At 34.4% G+C, this 17,500-nt stretch overlaps 2 protein-coding genes and 1 long non-coding RNA gene across 4 annotated transcripts in view; 2 read left to right on the top strand and 1 right to left on the bottom strand.

Annotated features, from left to right (window-relative positions):
- LOC122246354 (uncharacterized) overlaps positions 1-17,500 on the top strand; it is a 1,434,769-nt gene that overhangs the window by 851,229 nt on the left and 566,040 nt on the right. The gene's annotated exons all lie outside the window — the stretch shown is intronic.
- LOC122263496 (uncharacterized) overlaps positions 1-17,500 on the bottom strand; it is a 1,386,165-nt gene that overhangs the window by 579,566 nt on the left and 789,099 nt on the right. The gene's annotated exons all lie outside the window — the stretch shown is intronic.
- The window catches only part of LOC147466571 (uncharacterized), a 113,546-nt gene that overhangs the window by 57,574 nt on the left and 38,472 nt on the right, over positions 1-17,500 (top strand). Inside the window, exon 5 of one of the 2 annotated variants that reach the window (XR_015190841.1) lies at positions 6,913-7,019. The exons of the other annotated variant lie outside the window; for it this stretch is intronic. This is a non-coding gene — a long non-coding RNA (uncharacterized LOC147466571). Of the gene's footprint in view, positions 1-6,912; positions 7,020-17,500 lie in introns of those variants that run through there. 2 annotated transcript variants of the gene reach the window in all.

Genomic DNA, 17,500 nt, shown 5'->3' on the forward strand with positions numbered 1-17,500 from the left:
GGTTGTGACTTGTGTCTAAGTGTATGTCTATGGTTTGTGTGTTTGGAACTTGGTTTGTGTATGTTTTTGTGCTGTATGTGTTTTTGATTGCGTGGTGTGTTTATATGTATGCGAAGTATGTCTGTGAGTGTTTTTATATAATTTAATAAAAATATCTTCTATATATATATATATATATATATATATATATATTAACATACATTATATATAACATATATATACATACATACCAGTACACATATCTGTGGGTGTATTCTGTGTATGTGTGTTTGAGTGTGTGTGTGGATTGTCTGAGTGTGGATTTGACTATGTGCTCACGTTTTGGTTCAGCAACCCATATGTGTATGTGAGTAGTGTCTTTTAGTGTTTGTATGTGCCATGCATCTTGTGAACATTTGAGTTCTGTTCCTCAACTACCCTTCTCTATAGTTGAAGATTATTACTAATACTAATGAAAATACAATTCCGCTTTTTTGTTTTAAAGTAAGATATGAATACACACAGAGAACAATAATCAACGAAATAAGTGAATAAGATATAAAAAACATGATATTAAAATTGCCCTGGTGTGGATTGCAAAACTCAAATACTAATAATTTCTCATTGTTTACTACTGATCTTTTTTTTCTTTATTCATTAGCACATATTGTCAATTGGGCTTCCTTAGAATTAATCTAATATTTAAGTAAAGGTAATGTGCTTCCTCAGAGACTCGTTACCTCCAGCACCAACAGCCAACGGAATGACAATCCCACAAGCAATGCGGGAACGTGTAAGTCTCACACACCACAGGCAGACATTCTAAGGGGAGGAGTGTTAGGGAGAGTTATTAGGGAGAGTTAAGAGAGAGAGAGAGAAGAGAGAGAGAGAGGGGGGGGGGGGGGAGAGGGACGAGGGGGGGAGGGGGAGAGAGACGTAAGAAAGAGAAGAGGGGGGGGGGGAGGCGAGGGGGGGAGGGGAGAGGGGGAGAGAGTGGGGGGGAGATGGAGAGGGAGAGAGGGAAGAGGAAGATGAGAGAGAGAGAAAGAGCGAGAGAGAAGAGAGTGAGAGGGAGAGAGGAGTAAAAAAAATGTAAAGGATGACAGATGAATATTAAAAAAAACATAGGGAAAAAAAAAAGGAGAGAGAGATGATAGGGAAGAGAGGAAGGTGAAAGAGGCAAAGAGGTGGGAGGAGGAAAAGTAAACAAGATAAGAAGAGGAGAAGAGAGAGAACGAAAAGAAGAGATAGAAATAAAAGAAATATGGGATGAAGAAACCAGGGCAGAGAAGAGACTGAGTTGGGTTGAAAGTAAAAGGCAGAATAAATGAGAAATGAGGGGACATGGAAGTAAAAGTAGAGAAACTAGGAAATAGACAGAGGGTGAAGGGAAGCATAGAGATGACTGGAAGCGAAAGGACTAGACTTTCATAGATGAAATGAGATAGATGATTTTAGGACGCTGAGTATTAGAGAGAGATAGAGTTAGAGTTAGATAGAGAGAGAGAGAAAGTGGGTTGTGGCCTCTACGTACGCGGGAGGGGGTTGGGTGTGTCTTTATTCTCAAAGCTAAGTCAACACAGCCGTGAGCGGCCTATAGAGAGGAGTTGAATATGGACGTACTCGAAGGGAGCACACAGTCTGACCTGTGAAATTATACAGTTAGCTATGACACTTAGGCGTGTGACATGGACAAAATTTCCTGCTAAAAATAAGAACAAAACAACGTGAAAAGAAAGCGAAAAAGGCCTTGGGCATATGGGAGTTATTTTCCTTTATTTTTTCCTTTGTTGTATAGGCATTAAGATACTCGTCCATGTGGAAGTGGAAGTCCTGACCATAGCCTTTTCCCTTTCAGCGTTGCTCTGGTGGAAGCAGGCGACGCCGACTGGCTGCCAGACCGCCTCCGGCTCCCTAGATCTAAAGGCGCCCTCTCGACTTTCTTGGGTACACGGATCTTGGGTAAGCCAGCAATAGCAATGCTTTTACGAAAGTCCATTTCGACTTTTCATTTTTGGCTCGTGTGTGAAGTTAAGAAATTAATTGTGCTGGCTTTTGATGGCCAGAAGTCTACTGATGACGAATGTATTATATAAATATATATATATATATATTAGTATAATCTAGATATATTATATATATAATATTATATATATATAACTAGACATTCATATTGCCCTACATGTCTATATCTATTCCTATATTATTTATCTATCTATATATATATTTATATATCCTACTATATATTATATAGACATATCTTGACATATATGTCTATATAATATATATATATATATTTAGACATATTATTTGACTATATATTCTATATAATAAATAATATATAATCTTAATTTATATATAACATATAATTAGACATATATAATATAATAACATATATCCATATATATCCTATATATAAATAATATATAGATATAGATATATAGTATATACGATTATTCATGTTCCCTAACTTGGAGTGGAGACAGTCCCAGTGGCCTAACCATGAGAGTACAGTCCGAGTGGGCCTAGCAAAGAGTCAGCTGTGTGAGAAAGAGCATTAGTCGCTTGGAGTGAGAGAGACAGTTTTCATAGCAACAAGCTACATAGCCCAATACTGTTGCCATTGTACCTGGCTGGCTACTGGCTCTTGTTGCTGTGGAAGAAAGACACATTGGACAGCTGATTTAATCGCAACAGATGACGAACGTAAAAGCAAACGCTGTTTGTTCCGACAGTTCGAATGGATGTTGCTGGGGACTTGCCATTTTGGAGCTGAGAGAAATGTTTAAGCCACGTGCTATTTCCATTTCTTATAAGAATGTCCCCTAGAAAAGGTCCAAATTAAGGCAAGAGATGTTGCCTCCTTCCACAAGCGCCAGCTCTTTCTTGATGTCAATATTAAGCCAGCACAATAGTAGTATACCGCATCTTTGTTTGGTTCGAAGTAGAAGAGAGATAATGTTGGGTATTCTAGAGGCAGCTGCCGAGTAATGCCTTTCCAAAGGACACGAAGATGATGCATTATTATTTAAATTATCTATCCTCCATCTTTACTCATTATCTTTATATCAATAATTTTCATTATCTTTCCCCTTCCTATTCTCTTTATCATTCTCACTAATATTTTTTCATTCTCATTCCTAAGAATATTGAGTAGCTTGTCACTCCTTTTTCTTCTCATTCTCATCATAAGTGTTGTTCCCATCTCTTTCCACTCTGTGAATTGTTTTTTTTCTTGTTCTAGTTCTATTCATCCTTGTAACCACTTTCCAAATTATTCTTATATCTTTCAGGAAAATAATATCATTAGTATTTTCATTCCTTGTCTTATAATCCATTCTATCCTTTTCCTTTTCATTCTCATTATTGCCTCATTTCGTCTTATATTTCATATTTTGCTATACTTATTCTCATTATAAATAATCACTTTATTTTTTGTAGCTCTCAATGTGATCACTTTCTTTATTCATATCATTAATATCATTTTCACTTTCCCTTCATGATATTTTGGATTCTCATTTTAAATTACTCACTATCACTATCACTGTCATATTAATATTACTTTACATTGACTTTATATGCATCATTTTCATCATTATCATTTACTTACACCCTCATTCCAAGTATCATTAACATTGTCATTATCATGTTAATTCGTGTCCACATATATCTCCATTCCATTTGTCATTATATCCTTCTATTATAAGTAATCTATTAATTCTCTCATAATAATTTTATAATGATTCTTACCTCTCTAGCTATGTGATAATATTCATTGCCATTCATTGTTGTTATTTTTATGAATTATTATTATCAACATCATTGATATCTTCATTATTATTTTCATAACTAATATTATTATTAATATTATTATGATCATTATCTCACGGACATTCTCACTCACATTCACCTTCTCCTTGTCATTCTCACTCACATTCACCTTTCACTGCCATCCTCACTCACATTCACCTTCTCATTGTCATTCTCACTCACATTCACCTTCTGATTGTTATTCTCACTGACATTCACCTTCTCATTGTCATTTTCACTCGCATTCACCTTCTTACTGTCATTCTCACTCACATTCACCTTCGCATTGTCATCCTCACTTCCCTTCTCACATTCATTACTCACAAACAAACGTCTAACAGAAGCATCTTCCTCCCTCAGATGAAACTCCCTTACACTTCTCATTGTCATTCCTACTCACATTCACCTTCTCATTGTCATTCTCACTGATTCACCTTCTCATTGTCATTCTCACTCGTATTCTCCTTCTTATGTCATTCTCACTCACATTCACCTTCTCATTTTCATTCTCACTCTCACTCACATTCACCATTTCATTGTCATTCTCACTCACTCACATTCTCATTGCCATTCTCACTCGCATTCAACTTCTCATTGTCATTCTCACTCACATTCATCTTTTCATTGTCCTTCTTACTCACATTCACCTTCTCATTATCATTTTTACTCACATTTACATTCTGATTGTCATTCTCACTCACATTCCCCTTCTTATTATAATTCTCACTCACATTCCCTTCTCATTGTCATTCTCACTCACATTCACCTTCTCATTATCATTCTCACTCACATTCACCTGCTCACCGTCATTCTCACTCACATTCACCTTTTCATTGTCAATCTCACTCACATTCACATTCTCACTGTCATTATCACTCACATTCTCCTTATTTTCATTCTCACTCACATTCACCTCATTTTCATTCTCACTCACATTCACCTCACTATCATTCTCATTCACATTCACCTTTTAATTGTCATTCACACTCACTTTCACATTCTCATTTTCATTCTCACTCACCTTCACCTTCTCATTGTCTTTCTCACTCACATTCACTTTCTTATTGTCATTCTAACTCACATTCAACTTCTCATTACCATTCTCACTCACATTCACCTTGCCATTGTCATTCTCACTCACATTCACCTTTTCATTATCATTCTCATCCACATTCACCTTCTCATTGTCATTCCTACTCACATTCACCTTCACATTGTCATTCTCACTCACATTCACCTTCTCGTTATCATTCTCACTCACATTCACCTTTGCATTGTCATTTTCACTCACACTCACCTTCTCATGTCATTCTCACTCGCATTCACCTTCTCATTGTCATTCTCACTCACATTCACCTTCTCACTTTCATTCTCATTCATATTAACCTTCTCATTGTCATTCTCACTCACATTCACCTCATTGTCATTCTCACTCACATTCACCTTCTAATTGTCATTCTCACTCACATTCATCTTCTCATTGTCATTCTCACTCACATCTGCCTTCTCATTTTCATTTTCACTCACATTCACTTTCTCATTTTCATTCTCACTCACATTCATCTTCTCATTGTCATTCACACTGACATTCACCTTCTCATTTTCATTCTCACTCACATTCAACTTCTTATTTTCACTCACATTCACCTTCTAACTTTCATTCTCATTCACATTCACCTTCTCATTGTCATTCTCACTCCATTCACCTTCTCATTGTCATTCTCACTCATAATTACCTTATTTTCATTCTCAGTCATATTCATCTTCTCATTGTCATTCTCACTCACATTCACCTCATTGTCATGCTCACTCACATTCACCTTCTCACTGTCATTCTTATTCACATTCACTCTCACTGTCATTCTTATTCACATTCACCTTCTCACTGTCATTCTCACTCACATTCACCTTCTCATTGTCATTCTCACTCACATCCACCTTCTCATTTTTATTCTCACTCACATTCACCTTATCATTCTCATTATCACTCACATTCAGCTTCTCACTGTCGGTCTCACTCATATTCACTTTCTCATATTCATTCTCACTCACTTTCACCTTATTTTTGTTCTCACTCACATTCAGCTCACTGTCATTCTCACTCACATTCACCTTCTCATTGTCATTCTCACTCACATTCACTTTCTCATTTTCATTCTCACTCACATCCACCTTCTCATTGTTATTCTCACTCACATTCACCTTATCATTATTATTTTCACTCACATTCAACTTCTGACTGTCATTCTCACTCACTTTCACCTTATTTTCATTCTCACTCACATTCAGCTCACTGTCATTCTCACTCACATTCACCTTCTCATTGTCATTCTCATTCACATTCACTTTCTCACTGTCATTCTCACTCACATTCCCCTCATCATTGTCATTCTCACTCATTCACCTTCTCACTGTCACTCACACATATTCACCTTCTCACTGTCATTCTCACTCACATTCATCTCACTGTCATTCTCACTCATATTCACTTTTTAACTCTCATTCACACTCACTTTCACTTTTTCATTTTCATTCTCACTCATATTCACCTTATTGTCATTCTCACTTACATTCAGCTTCTCATTGTCATTCTCACTTATATTCACCTTCTCACTGTCATTCTCACTCACATTCATCTCACTGTCATTCTCACTCATATTCACTTTTTAACTCTCATTCACACTCACTTTCACTTTTTCATTTTCATTCTCACTCATATTCACCTTATTGTCATTCTCACTCACATTCAGCTTCTCATTGTCATTCTCACTTATATTCACCTTCTCACTGTCATTCTCACTCACATTCCCCTTATCATTGTCATTCTCACTCATTCACCTTCTCACTGTCACTCTCACACATATTCACCTTCTCACTGTCATTCTCACTCACATTCACCTCACTGTCATTCTCACTCATATTCACTTTTTAACTCTCATTCACACTCACTTTCACTTTTTCATTTTTATTCTCACTCATATTCACCTTATTGTCATTCTCACTTACATTCAGCTTCTCATTGTCATTTTCACTCACATTCACCTTCGCATTGTCATCCTCACTTCCCTTCTCACGCTCATTACTCACAAACAGACGTCTAACAGAAGCATCTTCCTCCCTCAGGTCTGACTCCCTTACACTGGGCTTCCTGGAACGGCCATCATGCTGTTGCAGAGACGCTCCTCGAGAAGGGCGGAGAAGTGAACGCCAAGGATAGTTATGGTAAGGCGATTGGAAAGCGAGTGACTTCTTAAAGGCACCAGAAGAATTTTGCTTTTGTTTCTTTTCTCTTCTTTGTCTTCATGGAATTTTATAACAATTATTGTTATAATTTGATTAGGGAATGTTTTTCATCTTTTATCATTAATTTTATTGATATTTATTTCTTTATTCTATGAATTTTTCAGTAAAAAAAATTTCATAGATTATTTTATAAAATAGAAATAAATAGATTTTTCTATATTTCTTTATACTATAAATGTTATAATGATTAGTTATAATAATTATGATAATAATAAGTATGATCATCTTAATTATTATTGATATTATTATTATTTTCATAATTATCTAAAAGAAATATGATCATCCTCATCATCAATCATAATCATCATCAATGGTGCTATTCATATTATCATTATTATTTCATTACTATAACTATCATTGTTACTCCCATTTCTACTAAATTATCAATTGTTATCATCCTTCTTCTTCTCATTATTGTTATTTTGATGGTGATCCTGTTCTTGTTCTCCTACATGCTTTTGTTGGTGGTGTTGTTGCGAGGTCTTTGTCAGTGATGACAATGACAATGATGATAATGGAGAAAGTAATGGCAACAAAAGCAACAACAATAATGATGATAATGAAAAGTTTCATAATGTTGATGGTGGTAATGATAACAATATTAATGATAAAGTAATCATCACTGATAATGTTGATGATAACACTTTCATGATGATAATAGAACTAATGATAATGGTAATGACTTATTTATGATAACAATGATAATAATAATGGTTATCATCATCGATGTTATTATTTTTATCATCATTAATATTTACATTATCATTATTATCATTATCAATATTATATAATTATCATTATTATAAGAATTATCATTATTATTATCTTCATTATTATTTTTATCTTCCTCATTATCATTATTATTCATGTTATTGTCATAATTATCTTTACCAATATTTCTATCATTATGATTGATATTTTTTATCATTTTATTACCATTGCTATCATTATAGCTATCATGATTACTGTTATTATTGCAATGGTGTTCGTAAATATAATAATAAAAACAATAAAAATTACAATAATTATCATAGTAATAAAAAAATATTTATATATTATTGATAAATGATTATCAAACATTCATTTTCATTATAATATTCTTTCTCATTATCTCATTGTTTCTATACCTTTTCATAATTCTTATTTTCATTAACATTCTTAGTATTTGCAATTTTATTAATATTCAAAATATTCATACTATTCCTAGCCCTTACCCTTATCACCCTAATCATCTCTATTAATCTCATTCCTAAAACTAGACTCATTCTCCCTCACAATCACCTTCTGATTGTTATTCTCACTGACATTCACCTTCTCATTGTCATTTTCACTCGCATTCACCTTCTTACTGTCATTCTCACTCACATTCACCTTCGCATTGTCATCCTCACTTCCCTTCTCACGCTCATTACTCACAAACAGACGTCTAACAGAAGCTTCTTCCTCCCTCAGATGAAACTCCCTTACACTGTGCTTCCTTTAATGGCCATTCACCTTCTCATTGTCATTCTAACTTATTCACCTTCTCATTGTCATCCTCACTCACATTCACCTTCTCATTGTCATCCTCACTCACATTCACCTTCTCATTGTCATTCTAACTCACATTCACCTTCTCGTTGTCATTCTCACTCACATTCACCTTCCCTTTGTCATTCAGATTCATTCACCTTCTCATTGTCATTCTCACTCATATCCACCTCCTCATTGTCATTCTCACTCATTTACCTACTTTCTGTCATTCTCACTCGCATCCACCTTCTCATGTCATTCTCATTCATATTCACCTTCTTATTGTCATTCTCAATCTCTCTCACATTCACCTTCTCATTGTCATTCTCACTCACATTCATCTTCTCATTTTCATTTTCACTCTGACTCACATTCACCTCATTTTCATTTTCACTCACATTCACCTTCTTATTGTCATTCTCACTCACCTTCACCTTCTCACTGTCATTCTCTTTCACATTTACCTTCTCATTGTCATTCTCACTCAGATTCACCTTCTCATTGTCATTCTCACTCACATTCACCTTCTCTTTGTCATTCTCACTCACATTCACCTTCTCATTGTCATTCTCACTCACATTCACCTTCTCATTGTCATTCTCACTCACATTCACCTTCTCATTGTCAATCTCACTCATTCACCTTCTCATTGTCATTCTCACTCATTCACCTTCTCATTGTCATTCTCAGTCATTCACCTTCTCATTGTCATTCTCACTCACATTCACCTTCTCATTGTCAGTCTCAGTCATTCACCTTCTCATTGTCATTCTCAGTCATTCACCTTCTCATTGTCATTCTCACTCACATTCACCTTCTCATTGTCATTCTCACTCACATTCACCTTCTCATTGTCATTATCACTCACATTCATCTTTTAATTATCATTCTCATCCACATTCACCTTCTCATTGTCATTCCTACTCACATTCACCTTCTCATTGTCATTCTCACTCACATTCATCTTTTCATTATCATTCTCATCCACATTCACCTTTTCATTGTCATTCCTACTCACATTCACCTTCTCATTGTCATTCTCACTCATTCACCTTCTAATTATCATTTTCACTCATTCACCCTCTCATTGTCATTCTTACTCATTCACTTCCTCATAGTCTTTCTCACTCATTCACCTTCTCATCATCATTCTCACTCACATTCACCTTCTCATTGTCATTCTCACTCACATTCACCTTCTCATTGTCATTCTCACTCATTCACCTTCTCTATCATTCTTACTCACATTCGCCTTCTCATTGTCATTCTCATTCACATTCCCCTTCTCATTGTCATTCTCACTCACATTCACCTTCGCATTGTCATTCTCACTCACATTCATTTTTTCATTCTCATTCCCATCCACATTCACCTTCTCTTTGTCATTCCTACTCACATTCACCTTCTCATTGTCATTCTCACTGATTCATCTTTTCATTGTCATTCTCACTCGTATTCTCCTTCTTATGTCATTCTCACTCACATTCACCTTCTCATTTTCATTCTCACTCTCACTCACATTCACCTTTTCATTGTCATTCTTTCACTCACATTCTCATTGCCATTCTCACTCGCATTCAACTTCTCATTGTCATTCTCACTCACATTCATCTTTTCATTGTCCTTCTTACTCACATTAACCTTCTCATTATCATTTTAACTCACATTTACATTCTGATTGTCATTCTCACTCACATTCCCCTTCTTATTATAATTCTCACTCACATTCCCCTTCTCATTGTCATTCTCACTCACATTCACCTTCTCATTATCATTCTCACTCACATTCACCTGCTCACCGTCATTCTCACTCACATTCACCTTCTCATTGTCAATCTCACTCACATTCACATTCTCACTGTCAATATCACTCACATTCTCCTTATTTTCATTCTCACTCACATTCACCTCATTTTCATTCTCACTCACATTCACCTTACTGTCATTCTCATTCACATTCACCTTTTAATTGTCATTCACACTCACTTTCACATTCTCATTTTCATTCTCACTCACCTTCACCTTCTCATTGTCTTTCTCACTCACATTCACTTTCTTATTGTCATTCTCACTCACATTCATCTTCTCACTGTCATTCTCACTTACATTCACCTTCTCATTGTCATTCTCACTCACATTCACCTTTTCATTATCATTCTCATCCACATTCACCTTCTCATTGTCATTCTTACTCACATTCACCTTCTCACTGTCATTCTCACTCACATTCACCTTATCATTATCATTCTCACTCACTTTCACCTTCACATTGTCATTCTCACTCACATTCACCTTCTCGTTATCATTCTCACTCACATTCACCTTCGCATTGTCATTTTCACTCACACTCACCTTCTCATGTCATTCTCACTCGCATTCACCTTCTCATTGTCATTCTCATTCACATTCACCTTCTCACTTTCATTCTCATTCATATTAACCTTCTCATTGTCATTCTCACTCACATTCACCTCATTGTCATTCTCACTCACATTCACCTTCCAATTGTCATTCTCACTCACATTCATCTTCTCATTGTCATTCTCACTCACATCTGCCTTCTCATTTTCATTTTCACTCACATTCACTTTCTCATTTTCATTCTCACTCACATTCATCTTCTCATTGTCATTCACACTGACATTCACCTTCTCATTTTCATTCTGACTCACATTAAACTTCTCATTTACACTCACATTCACCTTCTAACTTTCATTCTCACTCACATTCACCTTCTCATTGTCATTCTCACTCACATTAACCTTCTCATTGTCATTCTCACTCATAATTACCTTATTTTTATTCTCAGTCATATTCACCTTCTCATTGTCATTCTCACTCACATTCACCTCATTGTCATGCTCACTCACATTCATCTTCTCACTGTCATTCTTATTCACATTCACTTTCTCACTGTCATTCTTATTCACATCCACCTTCTCATTGTCTTTCTCACTCACATTCACTTTCTTATTGTCATTCTCACTCACATTCATCTTCTCACTGTCATTCTCACTTACATTCACCTTCTCATTGTCATTCTCACTCACATTCACCTTTTCATTATCATTCTCATCCACATTCACCTTCTCATTGTCATTCTTACTCACATTCACCTTCTCACTGTCATTCTCACTCACATTCACCTTATCATTATCATTCTCACTCACTTTCACCTTCACATTGTCATTCTCACTCACATTAACCTGCTCGTTATCATTCTCACTCACATTCACCTTCGCATTGTCATTTTCACTCACACTCACCTTCTCATGTCATTCTCACTCGCATTCACCTTTTCATTGTCATTCTCACTCACATTCACCTTCTCACTTTCATTCTCATTCATATTAACCTTCTCATTGTCATTCTCACTCACATTCACCTCATTGTCATTCTCACTCACATTCACCTTCCAATTGTCATTCTCACTCACATTCATCTTCTCATTGTCATTCTCACTCACATCTGCCTTCTCATTTTCATTTTCACTCACATTCACTCTCTCATTTTCATTCTCACTCACATTCATCTTCTCATTGTCATTCAAACTGACATTCACCTTCTCATTTTCATTCTGACTCACATTCAACTTCTCATTTGCACTCACATTCACCTTCTAACTTTCATTCTCACTCACATTCACCTTCTCATTGTCATTCTCACTCACATTCACCTTCTCATTGTCATCCTCACTCACAATTACCTTATTTTCATTCTCAGTCATATTCACCTTCTCATTGTCATTCTCACTCACATTCACCTCATTGTCATGCTCACTCACATTCACCTTCTCACTGTCATTCTTATTCACATTCACTTTCTCATGTCATTCTCATTCACATTCACCTTCTTACTGTCATTCTCACTCACATTAACCTTCTCATTGTCATTCTCACTCACATCCACCTTCTCATTTTTATTCTCACTCACATTCACCTTATCATTATCATTATCACTCACATTCAGCTTCTCACATTCATTCTCACTCATATTCACTTTCTCATATTCATTCTCACTCACTGTCACCTTATTTTTATTCTCACTCACATTCAGCTCACTGTCATTCTCATTCACATTCACCTTATCATTATCATTCTCACTCACTTTCACCTTATCATTATCATTCTCACTCACATTCACCTTCTCATTGTCATTCTCATTCACATTCACCTTCTCGTTATCATTCTCACTCACATTCACCTTCGCATTGTCATTTTCACTCACACTCACCTTCTCATGTCATTCTCACTCGCATTCACCTTCTCATGGTCATTCTCACTCACATTCATCTTCTCATTGTCATTCACACTGACATTCACCTTCTCATTTTCATTCTGACTCACATTCAACTTCTCATTTTCACTCACATTCACCTTCTAACTTTCATTCTCACTCACATTCACCTCATTGCCATGCTCACTCACATTCACCTTCTCACTGTCATTCTTATTCACATTCACTTTCTCATGTCATTCTCATTCACATTCACCTTCTTACTTTCATTCTCACTCACATCCACCTTCTCATTTTTATTCTCACTCACATTCACCTTCATTATCATTATCACTCACATTCAGCTTCTCACATTCAGTCTCACTCATATTCACTTTCTCATATTCATTCTCACTCACTTTCACTTTATTTTTATTCACACTCACATTCAGCTCACTTTCATTCTCACTCACATCCACCTTCTCATTGTTATTCTCACTCACATTCACCATATCATTATCATTTTCACTCACATTCAACTTCTCACTGTCATTCTCTCTCATATTCACTTTCTCATATTCATTCTCACTACCTTTCACCTTATTTTCATTCTCACTCATATTCAGCTCACTGTCATTCTCACTCACATTCATCTTCTCATTGTCATTCTCATTCACATTCATTTTCTCACTGTCATTCTCACTCACATTCCCCTCATCATTGTCATTCTCACTCATTCACCTTCTCACTGTCACTCACACATATTCACCTTCTCACTATCATTCTCACTCACATTCACCTCACTGTCATTCTCACTCATATTCACTTTTTAACTCTCATTCACACACTTTCACTTTTTCATTTTCATTCTCACTCATATTCACCTTATTGTCATTCGCACTCACATTCAGCTTCTCATTGTCATTCTCACTCATATTCACCTTTGAACTCTCATTCACACTCACTTTCACTTTTTCATTTTTATTCTCACTCATATTTACCTTATTGTCATTCTCACTCACATTCAGCTTCTCATTGTCATTCTCACTCACATTCACCTTCTTCCTGTAATTCTCACTCACATTCACCTTCGCATTGTCATCCTCACTTCCCTTCTCACGCTCATTACTCACAAACAGACGTCTAACACAAGCATCTTCCTCCCTCAGGTAGGACTCCCTTACACCTTGCTTCCGAGAACGGCCATCATGCTGTTGCAGAGACGCTCCTCGAGAAGGGCGGAGAAGTGAACGCCAAGAATCCATTTGGTAAGGCGATTGGAAAGCGAGTGACTTCTTAAAGGCACCAGAAGAATTTTGCTTTTGTTTCTTTTCTCATCTTTGTCTTTGTGGAATTTTATAACAATTATTGTTATGATTTAATAAGGGAATCTTTTTCATATTTTATCATTAATTTTATTGATATTTATTTCTTTATTCTATGAATTTTTCAATAAAATATTTTCATAGATTATTTTATAAAATAGAAATTAATAGATTTTTCTATATTTCTTTATACTATAAATTTTATAATGATTAGTTAAATTAATTATGATAATAATAAGTATGATCATCTTAATTATTATTGATATTATCATTATTATTTTCATGATTATCTAAAAGAAATATGATCATAATCATCATCAATGGTGCTATTCATATTATCATTATTATTTCAATAGGATTACTATTATTATTACTCCTATTTCTATTAAATTATCAATTGTTATCATCCTTCTTATTATTGTTATTTTGATGGTGATCCTGTTCTTGTTCTCCTACATGCTTTTGTTGGTGGTGTTGTTGCGAGGTCTTTGTCAGTGATGACAATGACAATGATAATGGAGAAAGTAATGGCAACATATGCAACAACAATAATGATGATTATCATAGTAATATATATATTTTTTTTTTGATAAATGATTATCAAACGTTCTTTTTCATTAAAATATTCCTTCTTATAATCATACGCATTTTTTTTCCTTTTCATTTCTATGCCTTTTCCTAATTGTTATTTTCAGTTACTTTCTTATTATTTGCAATTTTATTAATATTCAAAATATTCATACTATTCCTTGCCCTTATCCTTATCACCTTATTCATTCCTAAAAACTAGTCTCATTTTCACTCGCATTCACCTTCTTACTGTCATTCTCACTCACTCACATTCACATTGTCATTCTCACTCATTCACCTTCTCATGTTTATTCTCACTCTCATTCACCTTCGCATTGTCATCCTCACTTCCCTTCTCACACTCATTACTCACAAACAGACGTCTAACACAAGCATCTTCCTCCCTCAGGTGGGACTCCCTTACACCTTGCTTCCGGCAATGGCCATGATGCTGTTGTAGAGACGCTCCTCGAGAAGGGCGGAGAAGTGAACGCCAAGGATAAGTATGGTAAGGCGATTGGAAAGCGAGTGACTTCTTTAAGGCGCCAGAAGAATTTTGCTTTTGTTTCTTTTCTCTTCTTTGTCTTTATGGAATTTTATAACAATTATTGTTATAATTTGAATAGGGAATCTTTATCATCTTTTATGATTAATTTTATTGATATTTATTTCTTTATTCTATGAATTTTTCAATAAAATATTTTCATAGGTTATTCTATAAAATAGAAATAAATAGTTTTTTTCTGTTTCTTTATAATATAAATGTTATAATAATTAGTTATAACAATTCTGATAATAATAAGTATGATGATTTCAATTATTATTGATAATATCATTATTATTTCATGATTATCTAAAAGAAATTTGATCATCCTCATCATTAATCATAATCATCATCAATGGTCCTATTCATATTATCATTATTATTTCATTACTATTAGTATTATTGTTACTCCCATTTTTATTAAATTATCAATTGTTATCATCCTTCTTATTATTGTTATTTTGATGGTGATCCTGTTCTTGTTCTCCTACATGCTTTTGTTGGTGGTGTTGTTGCGAGGTCTTTGTCAGTGATGACAAAGACAATGATGATAATGGAGAAAGTAATGGCAACAAAAGCAACAACAATAGTGATGATAATGAAAAGTTTCATGATGTTGATGGAGGTAATGATAACAATATTAATGATAAAGTAATCATCACTGAAATTGTTGATGATAACACTTTCATGATGATAATAGAACTAATGATAATGTTAATGACATATTTATGATTACAATGATAATAATAATGGTGATGATGAATAATGATAGTAATAAATTTAGAAATATAAAAGTTTAGTTAAGTCCCCCCGAACGGCGGGTCCGTTTTCTTTGACATACGTAATGTCTCCCATGTTCCACCAATATTTGATGTTTTTTATTTTACGCTTATTTACTACAAGAAAGACATGTTTTGTTTATGTTACACCATTTATCAGGTGTATGTTTTTCCATTATGAAGACTATATATTTTAACTGCATGTAAACAGAAGTGTAAATCATTTTATATCAATATGATTTTCTGAATAAATTAGCAGACGCTCAACACCACCACGTGTTTCAATGGCTAAAGAACATCTTTATTTACTGCACGAATGTGGCAAGAAAACCCCACATGTATAATTTATACATGTACTCTATATTTCTGTATAATTCTCTATATTATATATATTGTATATATATAAAAAATATATATTACTGATAAATAATTATCAAACATTCATTTTCATTATAATATTCTTTCTCATTATCATACATATATATTTTTTTCTTTTCCTTCTTGTTTCTAGACCTTTTCATAATTCTTATTTTCATTAACATTCTAAGTATTTGCAATTTTATTAATATTCAAAATATCCATACTATTCCTAGCCCTTACCCTTATCACCCTAATCATCTCTATTAATCTCATTCCGAAAACTAGTCTCATTCTCCCTCACATTCACCTTCTCACTGTCATTCTCACTCACATTCACCTTTGCATTGTCATCCTCACTTCCCTTCTCACACTCATTACTCACAGACAGACGTCTAACACAAGCATCTTCCTCCCTCAGGTGGGACTCCCTTACACTATGCTTCCGGCAATGGCCATCATGCTGTTGCAGAGACGCTCCTCGAGAAAGGCGGAGAAGTGTACGCCAAGGATAAGTATGGTAAGGCGATTGGAAAGCGAGTGACTTCTTAAAGGCACCAGAAGAATTTTGGTTTTGTTTCTTTTCTCATCTTTGTCTCTGTGGAAATTTATAACAATTATTATTCAGATCTAATAAGGATACATCTATCATCAGTTTTTCTTATTTCTTCATCATTCATTATTCTTTTCTATTTATCCATTCCTTATGTTTATTTGAGTTATTTGTAAATGTTACTTATTCATTATCATTTATCATATGAATTTCAATGTTATGATTAATATTATCATAAAAATATTCATTTTTATTATCATTTATTACAATTACATTTTTATTATTATTTCAAGAATTTTCTTTTTTAATTGTCACTTTTCATCATTCATCTTTTTTCTTCCTCATTTACTCTTTTCATTATTGGTATCATTTTTGTTTTTACTTCAATTTTTCTTATATATGATTTTAAACATATCATTGCTATTATTATTATTATTATTATTATTGTTATAGTTAGAATTATCACTATTTTAATTATTCATATTACTGCTATTTCTATTGAAATTATTATCATAGGTTATCCTTCCTCTTGTCATTATTGATAATTTTGCTG

This window comes from Penaeus japonicus, unplaced genomic scaffold (genome assembly GCF_977035675.1).
Source record: "Penaeus japonicus unplaced genomic scaffold, GWHDUDI00000001_assembly GWHDUDI00000043, whole genome shotgun sequence".
Taxonomy (NCBI): domain Eukaryota; kingdom Metazoa; phylum Arthropoda; class Malacostraca; order Decapoda; family Penaeidae; genus Penaeus; species Penaeus japonicus.